This window comes from Callospermophilus lateralis, unplaced genomic scaffold (assembly GCF_048772815.1).
Source record: "Callospermophilus lateralis isolate mCalLat2 unplaced genomic scaffold, mCalLat2.hap1 Scaffold_63, whole genome shotgun sequence".
Classification (NCBI taxonomy): Eukaryota; Metazoa; Chordata; class Mammalia; order Rodentia; family Sciuridae; genus Callospermophilus; species Callospermophilus lateralis.
In genome coordinates, this window is record NW_027514713.1 from 12,017,392 (window position 1) to 12,036,990 (window position 19,599).

The 19,599-nt window shown below is 40.0% G+C and overlaps 1 pseudogene; it reads right to left on the reverse strand.

Annotated features, from left to right (window-relative positions):
• Window positions 1-1,469: 1,469 nt before the first annotated feature.
• Window positions 1,470-19,108, reverse strand: LOC143389687 (dual specificity protein phosphatase 1 pseudogene; annotated as a pseudogene).
• Window positions 19,109-19,599: the final 491 nt, after the last annotated feature.

Here is a 19,599-nt window from a genome sequence, read left to right on the forward strand (position 1 = left end):
AATTCTCAATTATACTAACTTAGTGATTTGTACAAAAACCAAAACTCCTCCTCCAGGATTCAAATTAGTGGAAATGAATAGTTGGGGCTAAACATGTGCAAATACACTTACATAAATATAAACAAATTACATTAAAAATAGTTTGGTTTGGCTAAATTTAAGCAACACATTGTATTTTTCCTTTAAGTTGAGATAAATTAATAATAGATCACTCCAAACATGGAATTATAAAAAAAATACTCATCTGTTAAGTCAAATGATGTTTAAACAGCAATTATATATTTAAATGCTTAATTTGATAGCCTTACATATCATGCATTCAAATGCATTTATTAACAAACTACACTAATTGGTATATACAATTTCATATGGCTATTCATTAATATAGAAATTGCAATACAAAGACATTGAAATCACAAAAAGTGAGCAAGAAAAGACACTGGGTGTTATAGGACATATTTCTATTTCTGCAAAATAAAAATCAAGATCTTGACCAGTGTTAATTCTTTAGAAGACATCCACTGTTCTTAGAAACCAAATTATTAATGATTTTATTATGGAAAAACTGAAGGAACTAAAAATAGGAAAATATTATTTCCATCTTGAATAAACATTTGAAAATCACAAATACCAGAGGCATGAGCTATGGGAATTTCCCTTCTGAAGGATGTGTCACTAGTTAATAAGATCAGCAGTCATAATCAGAGAGTGATGGTTTATAGTATAGTTCCACTATTGCCCATTCCTTCTCCTTATCTCTTTTCTATAATTGAAATAAAGATGCTCATGGCATTTGTTTTTTTGTTTTGTTTTGTTTTGTTTTGTTTAGAAATCACATAATTTATTCTGTTGTATAAAAAAAATTCATCCATATATAATAAAATGTCTTCTTAGAAGAAGAAATATATTATTTCAGGTCATAAATAACCAGCAAACACACAACTGTTGGCAACTAAATAAACCAACACTGGTGTTTTCCACCAATGGTAAGAACAGACCTGCTCAGATCTATTTACAAGATAGTACAGTACTGAACACAAAAATTGAGATATTTGGTTCTTCTAGGAGTAGACACATTTGTGAAGGCAGACCGCCTACGGGAAAATAAATAAGATATATTCTCATACATATATGTCATTGGGAATGTAATACTGGTAGGTATGTCAAGCATCAAGTTTCTAGAAAAAACTGAGGCAAGCAAAGAGAAAGCAGCTCACACACGAGTCCTTTCTCTTCTGCCCCGTTTTGTCAGAGGGACTTGATGTACCCACTGTATATTGGTCCGCAACGTGCTGAGTTCAGCAAAACGTCTTGACGCTGTCACCATGGCAAGTGCTCAGAACCCAGGGAACTTGGGTGAAATTAAATAAATAAGGACAAGCACCCACAAGCCCATCTCTGGAGTTACTGCCTCTCTTCTGGAGGAAGAGCCTGCAGTCCTGGAGGGATGGAAGCTCCTCCAGGATTTTTCAGTAGCTGGGGGAGGTGGTGATGGGGCTCTGAAGGTAGCTGAGGGCACTGTTCGTGGAGTGGACAGGGATGGAGCCGGGGAAGTTGAAGACGGTGGTGGCAGAGGTGCCCCGGTCTAGCACAGCCATGGCAGGGCTCCTGGCCTCGGCCGAGCAGTGCGGGGCCAGCACCTGGGACTCGAACTACAGCAGCTGGCCCATGAAGCTGAAATTGGGGGAGATGATGCTTCGCCTCTGCTTCACAAACTCAAAGGCCTCATCCAGCTTCACCCGGTTAGTTCTCATGAGGTAAGCGAGGCAGATGGTGGCTGACCGGGAAATGCCCGCCTGGCAGTGGACAAACACCCTTCCCCCTGCATTCTTGACGGAGTCTATGAAGTCTATGGCCTCGTTGAACCAGGAGCTGATGTCCGCCTTGTGGTTGTCCTCCACAGGAATGCTCTTGTACTGGTAGTGGCCCTCAAATTGGTTGGGGCAATTGGCCGAAACATTGATCAGGGCAGTGGTGCCCAAGGCATCCAGCATGTCCTTGCGGGAAGCATGGTAGGCACTGCCCAGGTACAAGAAGGGCAGGATCTCCAATGGGCCACCCTGGTCCTAAAGTGGGGTGCTGCAGGAACTGCATCCAGATTCTGCGCTGTCAGGGACACTAGTACTCAGGGGTAGGCTGAGCCCCATGGGGGTCGACTGTTTGCTACAGAGCTCCGGACAGAAAGCTGAAAAAGCTTCATACCCTCCTTTGAGGAAGAAGACTTGCGCGGCCCGCGCCTCGCGACAGAGTGCTCCAGCGGCCAGGGCCAAGGTGCTGTCGCACTTGGCGCCGTCCAGGGCAACACTGCGTTCGTCCAGCAGAAAGCCCGACCCTGGATCTCTGCGCCGAAACAGAGCCTGCTCTCAGACCTAGCAAGGGGTGCTAGCGGGACTCCGGGCCTCGCTCGCTCGCTACTATCCCATCTGCCCTGGGATCGGTCCACGGCGCCCGGCTGTCGTCTCGTCCTTCGCACTGCTGCTCGTGGCATTTGTAAATAGCAAAGATCTCAAACTGATGATGAGTACATTATATAAAATACCGATGATCCAAAATGGAAAGCTGGAAAAATAGGTTGGATCCAATAAAATAATTTTTTTAAAAAAAAGAAAGAAAACTGGTATTTACATTTAAGAAGTCAAGCAAAGTAAATCATGAAGATGTGTCTTAAAAGTAAGCACACTAAAAAAAAAAAAAAACTCAAAGAGTCAAATAACAACTACACATGAGTTCAAAAAGCCAAACACAATTTTATGTTTCTATAAATAAGTATGTATTATCTGAAAAAGGATACACTGAGTCATTTTCTATGAATACAATACTAAATAGAATACAGAAAGAAATATGTGAATTTTTTTTTTTTGTAATCAAATTGGTTGGTACAAACTCCAGGTTAATTTAAGTAGGTTTAATTTTAGCAGGAATACTCAGAGCCTCTATGGTACCTATTGCTTCTCAAATGTGTTTGACCTTGGAAAACTTCTTTTTGTAGAGAACTAATTGAGAATAGCATTAAAACCAACATCCTTGGAGAAACACTAAAAGGACAATGAATTTTGTAAATGGGACTCTGTATAAAAACAGAACATCAGAAAAGGGTCCATATAAACCCCAATTTTTCTGCTACCCTAGGAGTCTGTAGTGCATGATTACCTACATCTGATAGATAGTTCTAATTCCCCATGGTACCTTGAGCAGAGTTTCTGCTGAGCAAAATTTTGCTAAAGTACTACCATATGTGAGTTATTAGATGCCATACTCCAAGATTGGTGACCATGTTTTTAACACAGTGATAGGGTGTTGGAGGTTACTGAGCTCAGGAGCCACTCCAGTGCTGATCAGTCACTGGATTCTGTACATACATCAGAAAGGTGTATAGTGTTTTTAAAGGCTATTTGTCAAGCAATTTAAATTTCTAATAATATCACTATTTTAGGAAATTTCAGTTTGTGTTTTCACAATTAATTAGTCTTATAGTTGTGAAAATGCATCATATTACTGATATTTCATCATCACTTTAGCTTTCTTCTACTAAAATATAACACTAAAATCTTTAAAATATTTTAGGTGTAGTTGGACACAATATCTTTATTTTTTTATTTTTTATTTTTATGTGGTGCTCAGAATTGAACCCAGCCTCTCGCATGTATTAGGTGAGTTCTTTACCAATGAGCCACAACCCCAGCCCCGATATGACCTTTAAATTTTTTAATTGGACTAATTTCATATTTTCTTTGTTTTGTTGTTCCCTCAAATAACACCTTAAGCTCTGTTTAGCCCAATATTTAGAGAGTGCATCCATACATAACTATTTGTGGTATGTCCTGTGGTATGACATAATAAATAATTGAATGGATAAGTGTCAATGTTGAAATTTGCTTTTAAGTAGCATTAGCAGACAAATTGATATGCATTGTTCATTGCATTTAGTTAGGAATAACAAAATAAGGGAATATTGCCTAAACCTGTAGTAAAAACAACTGAATTTCATATTTGTGAGGTAAGCAATTTCAAGTATAAGGGCAACATCAAGGACCAGAAAAACATCATCCAAACAACTAGTAGCTTGTTCATCTCTATATCCTTAAAAATGGTGTGTAGACAATTTTGCTTAGAAAGCTGAAGTCAGGGTATTGTTCTGCAGGTCTGGCAATCAGAGAAAGTTATTACACACTATCTTTTGCCCAAGAAAATTGCTAATGAAATTTTTTATTCAATTCATGTATATAGTAACATTGATTATAGATTAATTAGGGACTAAAAACTAGTTGTACCAACGTTTTAATTCCATGTCAATGAAAGATTATAAATTAATTTATTTAAATGAAATACTGTAGTATATTGATTTACAAAATGGCTAATTAGCCCATCTAGAACTTGTAGGAGACCAATGGACTTCCCAATTAATATTTAAAGACATTAACAAATAAACAATCACCAAGAAGTTATTTCAAGAATGTAAACATTTATTTCAAGCCCTAATCAATACTGAAATAGATCTAATTTCAGTCTCAGTCCTTCCAAATCACTGCATAGCAGCCGAAAGCTCAGTACTTAATAAATAGTTCTGAGAGTTGCTTCATTTTCTTTAGTTGAGTAAAGAGCAAAAATTTTTTAAAGGATTGGGGATAGTTGTTTGCCTGTTTTCCATTGTCTATCCCAACCAGTACCCTAATCTCTGTTAAACAGATCTGGACAAAATCATTAACATACCCAAGGAGTTGCCATTAGAGAAATATTTTTTGTCTGAGGCATAAACTCATTTAGATGATGTACCTATTGTGTGAGAATTACCCTCTTTTATATATTGAAACCATTCTCTAAATGATGACCTTATATCTTTTCTGAATTGTACAACAGTAAAGAGATGGAAATACTTTTCAAGACATCAGTTATCAGAGAGTGAAGCTTGTAAATTGGGGCTCTAACAAAATAATCAGAATGACATCACATACCAGGAAGCAGTTCTGCCCTCTCCAGCAGTACCCCTCAGAGACTGAGTGGCCCCCAAAAAGCAGCTTCCAATGAATATGAATTCTATCAATCACATCCCCTCTTTTAGTGATACATTTCATGTGTCTAGAAGCCAAAGTTGACAAGAGTGCTTTATCATATCAGAAATTTTTCAATTGTTAATGAATCCTTGTATAAAATATTATCAGAGCCATAAACAACTCAAAAACAAAATCTAAGAAAACCACAGAAGCACTCATCACACTTCTGCAAATGGCATGACCCAGGATAACAAAACCACTGTGGACTTCAAAATTATTTTAAATAAACTTTTTGGAGTATTATACTCCATATCAATATTTATTACTTCAACTAATGACTGTTCAGGAATAAAGAAGGCAAAAAGCAATCTGTCTCAGTTCAATTGTGCAAGGTAATTACTTCCATGTTGAATATGGGATTTATTTCAACTTGGCTCACAAGGAAACCAGCTTACAATTTGCCAATGTACACATCTAATTAGAAGTCCTCTTCCTCTTTATCATAAATGTATCTCCACATTCAGATTGATATGTAGGATAGGCCTAGAGAGAGCTGGAATTAGCATACATAATATATTGTGTTATTTATTTTTTATTGAATTAATAAGTAGAATGATATGTAAACACTCTCAAAATTAAGGCATAAACTGAATATACATTAAAAGTTAACTTTACAAAGGGGGAAGTAGAAATATCTTGCCTCAGCTGATGACTTTGAAAAGCCAAGAAGAACCATGGAATCCTAAGAATTAGGTATTATATAGGCATATCGGCAGAATGAGGCCGAGTCACATTGGATTATGTTGTACCAATTTAAGGAATAGTAAAAGTAAAATGCAAGAAGCTCAGCTCCTGGCCTAAAGCCATAGAATCAAGGAAGGTTGAAATTTAGGATCAACACTCCAATATCTAGTCATAAAATATTTCTAGTCTTAACATTCCAAAATAGCACACCTGTTTTGGACTTTATACTACAATATACAATTTGATCAGTTCATAAATCTGACTATACCCAAAGTGCACAATACTTAGAAATAAAACTGTATGTGTTCTTGTGACCATTTCTGAACTGTTAGAGCTATGTGTTTGATTGTTTGCTTACATTTATTCTTAAAAGTCTAGGACTTAGCTTAATATATTTTTAGTAAATATTTTGTTTTCTAGGACTACTTTTTAGCCTCGTACTCTGAGTAATTTTGCAAAGTAGGCAATTTTCTGCTTGTGTGGCAGCTTTACTTTCAGAATGCAGTAATGTGAATTTAGTTTGTTTTATTTTAAACCCAAACTTATTATTTACTCTTTTTTAAATATTTATTTGTACAATTTAATTATAGAGAATAGTGGGTTTCATTGTGGAATATTTGTACATATGAATAAGGATTATTAGTTGAATATGATTAACAAGAATATTAAGCAAATTTGACTTATTTGTATACAATGATCATAAATTCCTAATTAGCAGCGGAGTCCACACAAGATCTCTCTATAGAAAACTCTGTCATTATAGTACTCGGAAAATGTTCTTTAGTACTAGGAAATCAATTCCCATCTTTAATACCAAATGTGTAGTGTTAACATAAGTATTCAATAAGCTAATTGTGTTACTCATCTTTTTTTCCACTGTGAACAAAATACCTGACATGTAAAAGTTAAAAGAAGAATAGTTTCTTTTGGCTCACAGTTTCAGAGGTTTCAATTAATTGTCAGCTCCCTCCATTGCTTTGGGCCCACGGTAAACAAAACATCAAGCTGGAATGGTATGGCAAAGAAAAGCTGCTCAACTGGACATCCAGGAAACAGGTATATGAACATCCAGGAAAGAGAGGGGAAGGGGTGGTAGAGAGAAGAGAGAGAGAAAGGAAAGGGACCATGGACCTGATACAGCATTCCAAGACATACCTCTAATTAGAACCCACATTCTATAGATTCAACCACCTTCTAATAATTCCATCAAATTATGAGCCCTGTCCTGGTTCAGTCATAGGACGAGTTTTTTTCCAATCTTACAGCTCTAAAACAGGTGTCACAAAAGGCCATGGCATGGTTCAGTCATGAGACTGAGCATGTCACATCTGACAGCTCTTAAACAGCTGGTACAGAATGCATGGCGTGGTTCTGTCATGGGAGCAATATTGTCTCATCTAGCAGCTCTAAAACAGGTAGCACCAGAGGCCCTGGTTTTGTTCAGTCATGGGACCAGGTATGTCCCATATTACAGCTCTAAAAAGGTAGCACAGGAAGCCATGGCCTGGTTTGGACATAGGACCAGGCTTGTCCCATGTTACAGCTATAAATCAGGTGGCACAGAAGGACCTGGTCTGTTTTGGTCATGGGATTAGTTCTGACATATCTTACAGCACTAAAATAGGTGATTCAGGAGGCTCTAGCTTGATTCAGTCATGAGACGAGGCTTGTCCCATCTTGCAGCTGTAAATCATGTGGCACAATTTGCCCTAGCCCAGTTCAATCATGGGACCAGGCTTTTCCAACTCACACCTCTACAACAGATGGCAGAGGAAGTCCAGGCCTAGTTTGGTCATGGGACTAGTTTTGTCCCATCTTACAGCTCTAAAACAGGTGGCAGGAGACCCTGGCCTGGTTCAGTAATGGGACCACATGCCTCCCATTGTAGAGCACTAATACAGCTGGAACAAGATGCTCTGGTTTATTTTGGTAATGGGAACATGCTTGTCCCATCTTACTGCTCTCAAGCAGGTGGCACAAGAGGCCCTGGCCTTGTTTGGTCATGGGACCAAGTTTGTCCCATCTTACAGCTCTGAAACAGTTGGCACAGGATGCCCTGGCCAAGATGGGTTATGTGACTAGATTTGTCTTAAGGTAGAGCTCTAAAACAGGTAGCACAGAAGGCCCTGGCCTGATTCATTTATGGGACCAGGTGTCTAAAACTTACAGCTCTAATACAGGTGGTACACAAGACTCTGGTCTATTTCATTATGGGTCCAGGCCTGTTCCATCTTATAGCTCTAAATCAGTTGGCACAGTAGGTCTTGGTCTAGTTTGGTCATGGGACAAGACTTCTTCACTCTTACAGCTCTAAAACAGGTGGAACAGGAGGCCCTGGTCTGGTTTGTTCATGAGACCAGGTTTGTCCCATCTTACATCTCTAAAACTGGTGTCAAAGAATGTCTTGACCTTGTTCAATCATGGAACGAGATTTGTCTCATTTTACAGCTCTAGGAGGTTCTGGCCTGGTTCAGTCATGAGACCAGGCTTGTCCCATCTTACAGCTCTAATACATGTAGCACAGTTGTCCCTGGTCTAGTTTGCTCATGGGACCATGTTTGTCTCATCTTACAGCTCTAAAACTGGTGGTATAGGAGGTCCTGGTCAGGAATCATCATTGGACCAGGTTTGTCCCATCTTACAGCTCTAAAACAGGTGGTATAGGAGGACCTGGTCTGGTTGGTCTTTGGACTAGGTTTGTCCCATCTTACAACTCTGATACAGGTGGTATAGGAGGCCCTGGTCTGATTCAGTGATGATACCAGGCTTGTCCCCTTTTATAGCTCTAAAACATGTGGTACAGTAGACCATGATCTGGTTTGGTCATGTTACAGGACTTTAGCATATCACAGTGCTAAATCAGGAAGGCCCTGTTCTGGTTTGGTCATGGCACCAGGCTTGTCTCATCCTATATCTCTAACACAGGTCATATAAGAAGTCCTGGTCTGGATTGGTCATGGTACCAGACTTGACACAACTTACAGCTCTAAATCATGTGGCATGAAACGATCCTGATCTGGTTTGGTCATGCAACCAGTTTTGTCTTATCTTACAGCTCTAAAACATGGGTACAGGAAGCCTTCATCTGCTGTGGTCATGGGAGGAGGCTTGTCACTTTTTATAGCTCTAAAATAGGTGTCACAGGAGGCCCTGGTCTGGTTCAGTCATGGGAACAGGCAAGTCTCAATTTACACTTCTAACATGGTGTGACAGGACACCTTGGCCTGGTTTGGTCATGGGACCAGGTTTGTTTCATTTTACAGCACTAAAATAGCAGGTACAGAAAGTTGTAGTCTGGTTTGATGATGGGACCAGGCATTTTCCCATCATGCAGCTCTAAAACAGGTGGTACAGCAGGCCCTGACCTAGTTTGGACATGGGACAAGGCTTGTCCAAACTTACAGCTCTAAAACAGGTGGCCCAGAAGCTGCTGCTTTTTTTGGCATTTGACCAGCTTGTTCCATCTTACAGCTCTAAACAAGTTGCACAGGAGGCCCTGGCCTTGTTCAGTCATGGAATCAGAGTTGTCACAACTTACAGCTCTAAATCAGGTGGCAGAGAAGGCCCTAGTCTGGTTTGGTTATGGCACCGGATTTTTTCCATCATGCAGCTCTAAAACAGATGGCACAAAAGGTCCAGGCCTGCTTCAATCATGGGATCAGGTTTGTTTTATATGACAGCTCTAAAATGGTACAGGAGGCACTGGCCTGGTTCAGTCATGGGACCAGGCATGTCCTATAATACAGCTCTAAAACAACAAATGGCATAGGTGGTCCTAAACTGATTTGGTCATGGGGCAAGTTTTGTCCCATCTGATAGCTCTAAAACAGGTGGCACAAGAGGACCTGACCTAGTTCTGTTATGAGACCAGGCTTTTCCCATCTTCAAGGTATAAAACAGGTGTCACAGAAGGCCCTTGTCTGGTTCGATCATGGGACCAAGTTTGTCCCATCTCACCCCTCTAAAATAGGTACCACAGATGTGCCTGCTCTTGTTTGTCATGGGAACAGACATATTCCATCTAGAGTGTGTTCCTAGTTGCTTCTTGATCCATGGTCATTCGGCTACCTTGTCGCAGGGGTAGAGATGTGGAATCAACACACAGACTCCGGGTAAGAGAACTGGCTGGAGACCTGCTAGTAGCTGCTAGCTGAGACTGAAACTTATTCCAACATTTTCTCCTTTTTTATTAAATTTGTTGCCAAAGGAAAACCATGAGGAGAGAAGAAAGGAAAAGGAAAAGCATAGAAAAAGAGGGAAGAAGCAAGAAAGAGAAAAGAGAAAACATCCAGACATGGCCCTTTCCTGTAGCTGCATTTGTTTCCTGCTGTTCTGAGAGGACAGCCACTGTTGACTAGATCTCTGTCTGTCCTTTGGGTTGCAATCTGAGCTGGGCATGGGGAGCAAAGCAGACATGGGGGCAAGAGACCTCTCTCAGAAGGGGTGAAGATTTAGACCTTTGCACAAGTTGGGGGGTTGAGGTTCTTTGCCTCACCTCTGTTGGTGCCCAAGCTTTCTCCTGATGGCCCCTCTGCAACTGTGCCTGTCTTAGGTTGTTCCTACCTTGAGGAATATTACCAGTCATTTGACTAATCAGTCATCCTCTGGGGCCAAACAGGGTGATGTGGAGTATTCAAGGCATTACTCCTGAGAGGACTGCTGCATAAAAAGGCCCTGGTTTGCTTAGGTCATGAGACCAGTCTTGTTCCATCTTACAGCACTGAAACATGAGGCCCTAATCTGATTCAGTCATGGGACCAGGCTTGTCCCATATTACAGCTCTTTAATCCTTAAGATGTAAGAAAATTACATTTTAAGGTAAGTTGCAATTCAAATGGTTTTCTGTTAAGATTCATAAGCATCTATCACATACAACAGATGCACTTGTCTTATGTACAGTCCAAAGAGATAATGCATCTGGGAGGTAAAGCATCTCTCAAGTCTTTCATGGGAGCATTACTCTCTGAAATTCTCCCCAGAGTAAAGAACCATTAAGAGTGCAGATTTGTGGCTGTCAGTCGATGCATAGAGTTTTCATTTGTGTATATTCTATGTGGCGCGAATGTGACCACTATTCTAGTCTGTGACTCTTTTCCTACTTATGACTCTATCATTTCCCTTTGCAGAGCATTATACTGCATGCAGGATCTAAGCTGACTGGACAGGTAGATCACCAACCAGAGAAGCTGTCCTCTCTCAAAGCATTTGTGTGTCCTTGAGATCTTTCCACTGAGATACAGTTATCTATACTGGGGTACATCCTCTGTTGTAGCCATGAACTGTGAACTATAATAAGAATTATAAATATCCTGCTATAGTTTTCAAAGGCTTTGGGGATAGTGTTTAGCTTTTCTTCTCTACTTTATATAAAAGTTCATTGAATACCAAGCAGAAAACTGCCTTGTGTATAGACTTCAACTTAATTTTGTCAGTTGTGTTCTACTAAATAACACATTTATTTTTTTTTTAATTTTTCTTTTTCTTTTTTTACTTTATTTGTCACTAGTAGTTTTTTAACAGCTGCTGACAAGAATGATCAGTTTTCATTTTACATGCATATTCAGCAAATTCCCTCAGGGATACAGCAACTGAAGCTCTCAACATCCGAGTAGAAGAAAACTACATGTCCACAATGGGGCTAAGGCAAGATGACCACAGCATCCCTCTAAGTAGCCACCCACATAGGGAGAAATTATAATATACACAAGAAAGTCCCTAGAAAGCCAATATCAGAGAATTGATATAGTATTGATAGTGGAATATCACATAGTAATAAAGGGAAAAATACAAGATCACCTAATAATATGGAAGAATTTCAACAGCATTATGTTCAGTAGAAAGTGCGGGTGAAAAGTTACATACTATCTGATTTCACATGTAAGTAGTTTCAAGGCAATGGAAAAGTATGCATGACATCCATCAAGTACCTGGAATGTGTGATGGTTTCAAAGCTCCAGTGAGGTGGCCTGCATGGTAGCAAGATTGACTACAAAAGGATTGCAGAAATTAGTATTAGTGATCTAGTTTTCTTCCATTTGGAAATACATAAATAAGCAAAGGCAGAACCTGTATAAACCCTATGGATTGGGCTAGAAGTGAAGGTATCATTTACACTTACTATACAGAGATCTATTTAGTATATATAGATGTGATAATTAGTTGTCCATTGCTGAAAGAAAAGACCTGATAAAACAACATCAAGGGGGAAGGAGTTAAACTGGCTCAGTCTCTAAGGTTTCAGTCCACAGTGATTTGGCCCTCTTGCTTTGGGCCTGTTGTCAGGCAAAACAGCTTGGTGGGAGGGCAAGTTGGAGCTGGGCTGCCCACTTCAGGAGGAGGGGAAAGCAGAGAGAGAGAGAGAGAGAGAGAGAGAAAGGGAAAGGGCTAGGGACAAGATGTTCTCTTTCAGGGCACATACCCTGGGACAAACTTTCTCCAACTAGTCACACCTCCTACAGATTTCTCAAACACCTAGCAATTCCTTTAGGTATGACCCCATCAAGTTGTTAAGCCACTGATGTGGTCAGAACCTTACACACATTCCTAAAGCCCCACCTCTAGCTATGGCTGCACATGGCACCATCCTGCAACACCTGAGCTTTGGGAAGCATCCCAGATCCAATGATGACCGTTGGTAAATGGGCGGAATGAGAAAGTGTATACATGTGGGTGTGGGGACAAGCACCAAGTGTCCCTAGACCTCTGTACATGGGTAGGGGAAGGAGACTAGCATGAATCCTCCCTGATCACATGCACTTGGGAAGGGGATGAGCTCACATTATACCTAAATTACAGATTCTAATTTTTATTCTCCAATGAAAGAAGCCAGTGTTCTTTGGAAAAGTAGCCATTTAAGGTACATATAACTGTACTGAGATTGAGGAAACATTTATAAAACAAATGGGAGAAGATAAAAGGTTATAGGAGCCAACTTGAAGGGAGTTTGTTGGCAAGTGAGGAAATCTGGAGTATCAGAAACAAAGACAGTAATCACTTATAAGCAACTGAAGGAAATGGGGATCCATGATACCATACTGCTTTAAATTTGTGAACACAGAAGTTGGCTTTTGCCAACTTTGGGTTAAATGCCATATACAGAGAATGGCAACATTAAAAAACAAACAAACAAAACAAAAACACTAGTTCAAAGCCATCATTGTAGTGTTATAGTTAAAGCTTCTTCCAGAGGTTTCATAAACTGACTTGCAGACCACTCACGTATAATCGAATCCAGCCTTTGTTGAAGCACACTAGTGGCGATTGACCAGAACATAAAGCAGTTCCCCTGATCATCCCGGAACAATTGAAAGGGTGCTCCTTATAAGCCTGAAAACTGCAAAAGGGATGTTCGGGGGTCTAGCCAACGCAAGCAAGCCAGGGTACAGAAGTGGGAGAATGCAGTCAAGCAGAAGGAAGCCTAACCAATCACAGCCCAATCACCCCAGTTACAGAAACAGAGCCCGTTACCCTAGTTACAGAAACAATGCCCCAGTAGGTAGTTCCATGTTCTTAAAGGCTTTATAGCAGAAGGAAAAGAACATCTTGCCCCAGTCATGACCCTTCTACTTGGCATGGTTGTTTTACAGGATGAAGTCATAAAACAAAATGGAGTCACATTTGCTTCTACTATCGCAGTAGTAATGGACCCAGATAAGAGAAAATAGAGGCTGCAACTAGGGGTGAAATTTGAACAAGATAAAGAGTGTCTACATAATTTCAAAGGAACTCTACAGATTTTTCTTAGTTAATAGATGAAAAATACTTATGAGTTAATTTTAGAGTGGAAAAAAAACTTATCAGACTCTTTAGAAACCAATCATAAAAGACAAAAATCTCTAAAAATGAGACACACCAACATCAGTTGCTTCTACATATAAATATTAGAATATAACAGAATTTTTGTGGCATTCCTGCCTTTATTCATTGGGATTCTCTAGAGGAACAGATCCAACAGGAGGTATAATTATACAAAGGGGATTTTTTGGTTGGCTTACAGGTCCAGAAGTTGGATCCTCCACAATAGCCATCTGCATGCTGGAGAGTTGCAGGAGCCAGGAGCTGCAAAGACCAAGATGCTGAAGCCTCAGAACAAAAGGGATCAGTGATGCTACCCCAGTCTGAAACCAAGGGCTTCTGTAAACTTCCTGGAGAATCCTTGGCAGAGTCTGCTTTGGAAGAGTGAGGATCTGATTACTCAAGTGATTGCAGCAGCAATCAAGAACCCATTCAAGATGAATTGAATCTTGCATCTGCACCTGCTGCGTTTTTATTGTCCCAATTTTTATTCCATCTCAGCCACCATCCTATTGATGGTAATGCCCACGTTTAGGAAGGATCTTGAATCAACACACATGCCAATCATTTCTAGGCACACCCTCACTGACACACCCAGAAGCCTCAAAATATTTTTCATCTCTTAATAAAATCATTTTGACAATTCAAACTAACTGTTATACAGCCTGAAATAAATAATGATTTAAAAATGTCCCAAAGCCCCATGTTGAGGGACCATGTGCTAAATTAGTGGCCTGTGTCTTAAAGAAGACTGCATCATGGTAGACAAGAAAAACTGACGTGCTGCTCAGACACAGACAGATGAGAGACACTTGACCAGTGTAGGCAGCACAGCTCTGAACTGGACTTGATGGAAAGGGTGATTGAAAAGGGCATTATCAGGGTCACTGAAAGAATTTGTAATGGTTTGGATGTGAGGGATCCCCCAAAAGCTCAAGTGTGAGATAATGAAAAAAAGGTTCAGGGGAGAAAAGAGTGGGTTGAGAGTTCTAACCCAAGTAGTGAGTTTATCCCCTAATATGGATTAATAAAATGTTACCTGAAGTGGTAAGTTGTGGTCCAACCAAGGATGCTCCAAGGATGTGGGCAATGGGGGTATGTATTGGAGTATTTATTTTTATCTGGTAAATGAAGACCTCTCGCTATGTTTCCTGATCATCATGTGAGCTGGTCCCCTCCCCCTACACTATTCTCCAATGATGTTCGGCCTCACCTGGAGCCCCAAGGAATGGAGCTGGCCTTCTATGGACTGAGGCCATCTAAAACCATTAGCCCTCTAATAATTTATTTCTTCCCTACAATTGTTCTATTTGAGTCCTTTTGGTCACAGCAGGAAAAAAAAACTGATTAAAACAAAATTCAAAACATTGTATAGCTGGGATGGTATTTTGGCATCAAGATTACTTTTCAACAGAAAATGTTACAGTGTAAACATTCTTGTCCTTTGAAGAAGTTTGCTGGGATTGGGCATCATGTCCACATTTACAGATGCTTCAAAACTCCACAGATGCTCATGTGGTGTGTAGGCATGTGTGCACATAAACAGTGGACATGCACAACACAGTATTTGGGGCACTGTAGTAAAGGCTTTATTTGGGTTTTTTTGTTTGTTTGTTGTGGGATTCAGTGAGAAAATCAGTTTATATTGCGCTTTTTGGGAGCAATTGCCTCACTTTAATGGACCTTTGGAAGACTCCCTCTCCCCTGTACTAGTGCTAAGATTTAATTGTGCTAAGAGTTAGCCAGAGTTGGGACTGTTCTTCATCACCTCGACCTCTGGTAAAAGAAGCTGTGTCTCCAACTTCTCAAGCTATGACAGTATTCATCTAACAGAAAACACTGCTCTATGTTGACATTGCTATCACAAAATTTGGTTCTAGAAGTCAATACAATTTTCCATTAAAAAATAAGTTGCTCAGAAAATATCATTCAAAATAGGCTATTCCAGAATTTCTTGTCAAGTAAAAGGAGAGCTACACTAATGATTTTTGAAAAATCTTCTTTTTCTGAAAAAAAAAAAGATTTCTGAAAAATGAGTTTTACCAGTAGTGAAGGAGGCACCTGGATCTTTTGGTGGCTGTGTAAAAGAAAAAATAAACAGAGTAGAATTTCCACATGATGCCCAACTTTCTAACACATTCTACTTAAAACTGCCTGCACTTCAGTTTCTACATCTGTGGAATGGAGACAGTGAGTGAGTCATCATTCTTCAGGTCATCTGGAAGGACTGAGTGACAATCTTCTCAAAGGACCCAGCATCAAGCTCCTGGCCATTCAGAGAAAGCTAAGATCTTTCTCTCTTTCCAGGACCTGGGAAAGTGGGCAACACTTGGTAATTTCTAAGTTTAAGAAACTGAATTGGTTTCTACTTGTACATACTTGGTCACCCTGCAAAACAAATATTCATCTTTATTTATATTTTCTTGCTTGGTTTTAAAGTATGGTTTTGTTCAATGAAATTGCAACCTGTTTGAAAATATTGTTAAAAAATTTTCACATGTGATACAATTTCTTCTCATCACCATTCCTGCTCTTACTGCTAATTTTCCCTGCAGAAGAAGCCTAAGTACATGTAAGAAGACAAGAAGGATGTGACTGTACTATGTAAACAAGCATAGATATAAAAAATAGTGCTCTATATGTGTAATATGGATTCTAATGTATTCTATTTTCATATGTAACAAATCAAAATATAAATTAATAAACAAATATAAGAAGAAGTCAATGATATACATTTTTAAATTATTTACACGTACCCAAAGCATTTTCTTTCTATGCCAGATTTGCTAAATCTCCCATTTGCCTCCCACCTTCTTCACTTCCTTACTGGGAAGAAATTGCTTCTGCCTTTTTCCAGGACATTCTCCTTAATTATCTAAATACTGGTTTTATTATAATTATTATTATTAAGAATAAAACTTGCATTTTCTCTAATAATCTTATATAAACATATACAGAAATTAATATTTAGCATTCTTTATATCATTATTTTATAAAATTGGAACCATTTAATACATATATTTCTGCTTCTTCAGAAAAATAACAAATATTTTTCTGTATTAGGACCGATTTTGTTCATTCAGCAAATTCTCAGGAAAATACCTGCAAGCCTGTTAAAAAAATGTTTTTTTTTCATTTTAAAAAGATTCATACTATTTCATTCACAGAGTATACAAATTATTTAGTAAATTTCTTACCATCAGACCATCCCTGGCCATTAATATATTTCTATCATGAAAATTGCTTTCCCTTTTTTCTTCGTCATAGGATAGATTTTTAGGAATGAGAGTACTAGGGTGAAAGTATAAAACATTTTTATAGAAAACATTATCCTATGTCTATCTAGGAAAACTGTAATGTTCCAAAATATACTATTCATGGAGGGAGGTGCTTTTTCCTTCATTTTCATCAGCAAACACTTTAATTCTCATCTTGAAAACTGAGAGTCTGAAGCTTTCCCATCAATACTTTAACATATCTTATTTCTATTTGATAATTCAATCATATCTTCTCATCTCTAACAGTCATTTGGATTTGCCATTCTGCAGCTTTCTTGAATTATATAAGTTGTCAGTTTTCTATTGGGATATTTTTGGGCTCTTCTTTTTTCTAAAGTTTATAAAACTTGTTTTTTTCTTTTTAATGAAAAACATTTTTTTTTCTAAATTTATCTATTTGGAAAATAAATTGAAATGAACCCTCATACTATCCAGTATAAAAATATATAATGCATTCTGGTTGAATTAAATATTATAAATAAATATTAAGATAATTGGAGACTCCTTCTGTTGTAGAAACCAAAGGCTTCTAGCCTCACCTCAGATGACACCTGAGAAAGTGAATCTGTGAAACAAAGAATTCCTTCCTCGTGGAAGGAAGCAGCTACAGAGAACTCAATGAAGAGTTTACAAATCCCAATCCACATCACAACTACAGATTGGATTTTTTGTTTGAAAAGGTATCTCAGTCCCATTGTCATTAATTTTGTATTAGAAGTTTAGGGTTCAGTCCCCAGAGAAGGCTTCCTTCATGCAAATCCAGGATGCCAGAGCAGTGTAGTGGTCGGAATGGCCTCTCCCCTGGGAGTGCCTAGCCAGTATAAAAGATGGGGAAGGGACTCTGCAGTGCAGTGCCAAGAGTTCTGCCACACAATACATACTGACAGGGAAAGTACCTGTTTCATGCTGAAAAATAGTCTGGAAAAGTTCTGTAAGGTTAGTACTGGATGCCTAAATACTGAGTGAGTGATGCCATCACAGCACACTCCAGCACCTGCAGAGCTGCCATGAAACCTGCCAGCTCTGAAAGGGAATGAATTGCTTCACTCTCACTGATGGGACCAGATAGCTGTTTTTTCACAGAGTTTCTACACAACTGAGAAGCTCAGGAGGATGTCATTTATCTGTGCAAATGAAGTGATCAGATTTCCCCCCCCTGGTACCATAGATTGAACCCTGGACATTCTGCATGCAAGGCAAGCATTCTACCAGCTGAACCATATCCCCAGCACTATCTGTGCAATTTAAATTAGTCCTATTGAAAGTAAGACTTCTTGAACATAAAATTAAATGGATCCACCACTAAAGCAAAAATCACTGGTAACCATAATACACTTCTTAAGTTATTCAATAAAATAACAGAGAAATTTCACTGTAATTTTCACATGTAAGAGAGTCGCTACTGTTCCACGTCCCATTTGTATTATCTTTATTTACTCGTTTTCTTGATACTCCTCTTGGGGGACTGGAGCCCTTATATATTGTAGACTATTCCCTATATTTGATCCCTTTCTGTGTGTTCTACAGAAGAGCTCCTTAAATTCAGCTATTAAAAGATGCTAAACCTCAATACACATAGAAAGAATGCATTCATAGGCCTGAAAAAAACAATAATTTCTATTCCTTTCTTTTTTGCATTTCTGACTGATATAGTGATGCTTCTTGCCTTGGTTTTCTTGCACAGGATTACTTGGTTATTCTAGGTTTCTCATTTTTCCAAATGAATTCATGTACTGATTGGGGTTTCATGGGAAGTACACTGAATCGATATATGGATTTTAGAAGTGTAGCCATTTGAGATATTAACTCTGCCTACCCAACCTAGGCTCTGCAAAGATGCCACTGGCTAAGGGGCTCAGCGATGCGGGGGAGGGGGTGTCATGACATCCACAGGCCTCCAGGTGGCACTCTGGTAACCACCACACTCCTCCCAGGGACGTTTAGGCAGCCCCTGTGCACCACCACACACTGGCCGAGAACGTGTCTCCTGGTGCCCCAGCCTCACGTGGGGAATGTATTGCATCAGTGGTGGCGACCTTACATGCCTGCTCCATCTAAGAGAGAACGCGCTGTGTAACTTACTGCAGGGTGTCAGCACAGGTGTATACCAGGATCCAGGAAAAGGACACAGGCGCCCCAGAGGAGTTAGGGCCTTGATAACAGTCAACCAAGAAGGGCTGTCGTCTCAGGTACTGCGCTGGCCCTGGGCCCGAGGATGGCAGGCCGGGCGTGGCAGCGGCAAGAGTCCAGGGAGGCATAGTAGCTGCGGCACAAAAGGGACTGCAGGGTGCTGGGAGCCATCCTGGCCCTTGTTCCTCAGCTCCCGGGGGAGGGAAGGGAAGGCCCTGGGTTGTTGCTGGTCGGAGCCTGCGATGCCCACAGGGCTTTCCCTTGTTCCTCCTGCAGGTGGAGCTTCAGGCTGAGGCTCCTTGCTGGGAAGCTGCGCCCTTCATGCTCCCGTGTGGGAGTCAGGGCAACTCAGGCTGGGCTGGTGGGATGGTCCCTGAGCTGAGAGGGAGGCCCCTCCACAGCCTTCTTCGGAAGTCCGGAGGCAGACTCTGGGGCAGATCTCGAGTTCCTCCTGATGGTTGGCAGTGGCCCCGGAGGGAACATCTACAGGTGAGGCTTTCGGACCAGTGTGGGCTGGGGAGTCCACGGATGTGAGGAATTCACTCTGCTGGAGGGACACAGGTTCCAGAGGGCAGGGAACTTTTTTTCCCCCTGTATTTTCTAAAGATGTGTTTGTTGAAATATCACTGACTTCACATATTTAGGAGTGTGCAGTTTGGTAA